Here is a 5,000-nt window from a genome sequence, read left to right as displayed (position 1 = left end):
CTGTGGCTGTACCAGATTATCGCTTAACCTAACTGTGGCTGTACCAGATTATCGCTTAACCTAACTGTGGCTGTACCAGATTATCGCTTAACCTAACTGTGGCTGTACCAGATTATCGCTTAACCTAACTGTGGCTGTACCAGATCATCGCTTAACCTAACTGTGGCTGTACCAGATCATCGCTTAACCTAACTGTGGCTGTACCAGATTATCGCTTAACCTAACTCAATTTGTCCCTTAACCTAACTCAAGTTGTCCCTTAACCTAACTCAAGTTGTCCCTTAACCTAACTCAAGTTGTCCCTTAACCTAACTCAAGTTGTCCCTTAACCTAACTCAAGTTGTCCCTTAACCTAACTCAAGTTGTCCCTTAACCTAACTCAAGTTGTCCCTTAACCTAACTCAAGTTGTCCCTTAACCTAACTCAAGTTGTCCCTTAACCTAACTCAAGTTGTCCCTTAACCTAACTCAAGTTGTCCCTTAACCTAACTCAAGTTGTCCCTTAACCTAACTCAAGTTGTCCCTTAACCTAACTCAAGTTGTCCCTTAACCTAACTCAAGTTGTCCCTTAACCTAACTCAAGTTGTCCCTTAACCTAACTCAAGTTGTCCCTTAACCTAACTCAAGTTGTCCCTTAACCTAACTCAAGTTGTCCCTTAACCTAACCCACGTTGTCCCTTAACCTAACCCACGTTGTCCCTTAACCTAACCCACGTTGTCCCTTAACCTAACCCACGTTGTCCCTTAACCTAACCCACGTTGTCCCTTAACCTAACCCACGTTGTCCCTTAACCTAACCCACGTTGTCCCTTAACCTAACCCACGTTGTCCCTTAACCTAACCCACGTTGTCCCTTAACCTAACCCACGTTGTCCCTTAACCTAACCCACGTTGTCCCTTAACCTAACCCACGTTGTCCCTTAACCTAACCCACGTTGTCCCTTAACCTAACCCACGTTGTCCCTTAACCTAACCCACGTTGTCCCTTTGCCTAACATAGTTCACTGCTCGGAATCTCTGGTGTCGTTGTTATCCTCATGTAGATGTCTTGCGAGTGTTGCTTACTTTCCACATATTCCCGCTATCCACTGTCAATTGTACTGCAATAGGACTATATCGGCCCCCCCCCCCCCTCTGTCCCCCTCTTTGTGTCTCTGTCCTCTCAAGCTGGTCGGTCTGGCGTGTGAGTGTTAAATGAGCCTCGCAGCTGTTCAGTTGCATTCAGATGTCGACGCCCTCAGTGTACGTCGTGGTATGGTCTGTGTCCATTGTCCGCTGATGTCGTACGCGTAACCCACACGCTGTACCGATCATCGGTAGTTACGTACAGAGTGAAGTAGTGTGATACGTGTGACTGTACGCTGGCTGTGCCCAACGGTGTCGAATCTCAATTTCCATATGTTGTGCTCGATGCTACTTGTCTCGTCTCCCAATAACAGCTAGGTTGCACTGTGGTACGCCGTAGAGGCGTGTGGGAGGAACGTACGAACGCATTGTATGTCACCCTGGGTCGCTGGGGGTGGTGGTGCGGTGAGTCAGGTCAGGTCAGGTCAGGTCAGGTCAGCGTGAGCCGTCTGATGTAGTGACGCGTGTATTCCGACTTTGTCGTATTGCCTCACACAAAGTGCTACCCTGGTGGACCGCGTTCCATATCTGGGACATGCCGCAGATGCCGGTTGACAGTGGATCGCGGAAGGGACATCGCATACTTGCGCGGGCCACCTTCCACGTGTTCTCTTCTGCACATGTCGCAGTGTGTATGTGGTCTGATGTAGCGTGTCGTGACACATGACATCCTGGCATGCAAGAATTGTTGAATTCGCAAATGTAGGTGGACATCTACGTTTACTGCCCAAGATACGCAAATGAACTGGAAATCCGTTGTTGAGCGGTTGTTCACGCTGGAGGTGAATCTGTGATGGCGACGATCGGTACAGCTATTAACCGGTTGTTTCAGCGGTACCCGCCACATCCACACACGTGACTAGGCCCATGTGGGTATGAAGCGATACGCGGCGGTGGCTTGGTGGGACTGTTCCCGGCCGGTGAAGGGGGGCCGCCCGGCGTGTTGGCCGCGCGCTGCGTGGGCGCACGCGCAACAGCCGGCTGGTGGGGGGCGCCGAGTGGCAGGAGCGCCAGCCGACGGGCCCGGCAGGCGGCGCAGCTACGCTGCGGCGCACCCTGCACGCGGCGCCTGGCGGCCAAAGTTGGTTCAGCCGAGCCCGGTGCGAAGCGCGGTGGACATCTGCAGTGTGCTGGTCTGATTGAGAACTGTGTGCGTTGAGGATGCGCCGCCGCCTGGCACTCGGCGCCGCGACGCCGTCTGCTGCTCGGTCGCCCCAGCGGTTCTCGCAGGTGGTTTGTATCGCAGTTGTGCGGACGTGTTGGCGCGTGCGCTGTGCTGGGAGAGTTCGCTTCTGCACCCAAGTGGGGCTTTGCCCTTGTGTGGCGCTGGCGTTGGAGCTGCCGGTCACCATAGGTGGCGCGTGTTGTCTCCCGCCGGCAATGCCACGACAGCACGCTCCCGGGCCTCTGTCGGCAGCGGCAAGCTCAGTTGGGAGCAAGGGTGTTCGCACTAAAACCGTCTACTCGCCTAACTCCGGGCGATTGCGCCTCTCTCGAAACCGACCAAGTACCTAGGACGGCGCTGCGCGCCGCCGGGACCTGAGAGGGTTTCGAGGTGTATCGTGCAGGGGAGCTCGGCCTCCTCCTGTTTGCAGAATAATTGAGCGGACGCTTGCGTGTTCGCGCGGGCCCCCGGGACACACTCCCGGGCGGCCGGCTGCTCAGCTCTAGTTGACGCAGCTCCCTGGTTGATCCTGCCAGTAGTCATATGCTTGTCTCAAAGATTAAGCCATGCATGTCTCAGTACAAGCCGCATTAAGGTGAAACCGCGAATGGCTCATTAAATCAGTTATGGTTCCTTAGATCGTACCCACGTTACTTGGATAACTGTGGTAATTCTAGAGCTAATACATGCAAACAGAGTCCCGACCAGAGATGGAAGGGACGCTTTTATTAGATCAAAACCAATCGGATTGGCTTGTCTGGTCCGTTTGCCTTGGTGACTCTGAATAACTTTGGGCTGATCGCACGGTCCTCGTACCGGCGACGCATCTTTCAAATGTCTGCCTTATCAACTGTCGATGGTAGGTTCTGCGCCTACCATGGTTGTAACGGGTAACGGGGAATCAGGGTTCGATTCCGGAGAGGGAGCCTGAGAAACGGCTACCACATCCAAGGAAGGCAGCAGGCGCGCAAATTACCCACTCCCGGCACGGGGAGGTAGTGACGAAAAATAACGATACGGGACTCATCCGAGGCCCCGTAATCGGAATGAGTACACTTTAAATCCTTTAACGAGTATCTATTGGAGGGCAAGTCTGGTGCCAGCAGCCGCGGTAATTCCAGCTCCAATAGCGTATATTAAAGTTGTTGCGGTTAAAAAGCTCGTAGTTGGATTTGTGTCCCACGCTGTTGGTTCACCGCCCGTCGGTGTTTAACTGGCATGTATCGTGGGACGTCCTGCCGGTGGGGCGAGCCGAAGGGGTGCTTTCGCGTCCCGAGGCGGACCCCGTTTAAATCCTACCAGGGTGCTCTTTGTTGAGTGTCTCGGTGGGCCGGCACGTTTACTTTGAACAAATTAGAGTGCTTAAAGCAGGCAAGCCCGCCTGAATACTGTGTGCATGGAATAATGGAATAGGACCTCGGTTCTATTTTGTTGGTTTTCGGAACCCGAGGTAATGATTAATAGGGACAGGCGGGGGCATTCGTATTGCGACGTTAGAGGTGAAATTCTTGGATCGTCGCAAGACGAACAGAAGCGAAAGCATTTGCCAAGTATGTTTTCATTAATCAAGAACGAAAGTTAGAGGTTCGAAGGCGATCAGATACCGCCCTAGTTCTAACCATAAACGATGCCAGCCAGCGATCCGCCGCAGTTCCTCCGATGACTCGGCGGGCAGCCTCCGGGAAACCAAAGCTTTTGGGTTCCGGGGGAAGTATGGTTGCAAAGCTGAAACTTAAAGGAATTGACGGAAGGGCACCACCAGGAGTGGAGCCTGCGGCTTAATTTGACTCAACACGGGAAACCTCACCAGGCCCGGACACCGGAAGGATTGACAGATTGATAGCTCTTTCTTGATTCGGTGGGTGGTGGTGCATGGCCGTTCTTAGTTGGTGGAGCGATTTGTCTGGTTAATTCCGATAACGAACGAGACTCTAGCCTGCTAACTAGTCGCGTGACATCCTTCGTGCTGTCAGCGATTACTTTTCTTCTTAGAGGGACAGGCGGCTTCTAGCCGCACGAGATTGAGCAATAACAGGTCTGTGATGCCCTTAGATGTTCTGGGCCGCACGCGCGCTACACTGAAGGAATCAGCGTGTCTTCCTAGGCCGAAAGGTCGGGGTAACCCGCTGAACCTCCTTCGTGCTAGGGATTGGGGCTTGCAATTGTTCCCCATGAACGAGGAATTCCCAGTAAGCGCGAGTCATAAGCTCGCGTTGATTACGTCCCTGCCCTTTGTACACACCGCCCGTCGCTACTACCGATTGAATGATTTAGTGAGGTCTTCGGACTGGTACGCGGCATCGACTCTGTCATTGCCGATGCTACCGGAAAGATGACCAAACTTGATCATTTAGAGGAAGTAAAAGTCGTAACAAGGTTTCCGTAGGTGAACCTGCGGAAGGATCATTACCGACTAGACTGCATGTCTTTCGATGTGCGTGTCGTGTCGCGCAACACGCTACCTGTACGGCAGTGGCCGTGCGCCGCGTGCGGAACCACGCGTGCCTCTCAAAACTAGCGGAAGTGTTGTTGTTGTTGTGTGGTACGAGCGCTGAAGCTCTGGAGCGGCTGGCCTGCGGTACCTGGCGCCTGGCGCCGGTTTTGAATGACGTTCGCCCGAGTGCCTGTCCGCTCCGGTGTGGAGCCGTACGACGCCCATCGGCTGTGAGGCCGTTGGACACAAAAAAAAATAGTGGAACAGGGGCCGTCAG

General features: G+C 53.5%; 1 non-coding gene across 1 annotated transcript; it reads left to right on the top strand.

Annotated features, from left to right (window-relative positions):
- Window positions 1-2,805: 2,805 nt before the first annotated feature.
- Window positions 2,806-4,698, top strand: LOC126311672 (small subunit ribosomal RNA). Its single transcript, XR_007554786.1, has one exon. It is a non-coding gene; the product is annotated as a small subunit ribosomal RNA (ribosomal RNA).
- Window positions 4,699-5,000: the final 302 nt, after the last annotated feature.

The sequence above is a fragment of the Schistocerca gregaria genome, unplaced genomic scaffold (assembly GCF_023897955.1).
Source record: "Schistocerca gregaria isolate iqSchGreg1 unplaced genomic scaffold, iqSchGreg1.2 ptg000439l, whole genome shotgun sequence".
Taxonomy (NCBI): Eukaryota; Metazoa; Arthropoda; class Insecta; order Orthoptera; family Acrididae; genus Schistocerca; species Schistocerca gregaria.
This window is presented reverse-complemented; position numbering and strand designations above follow the sequence as displayed.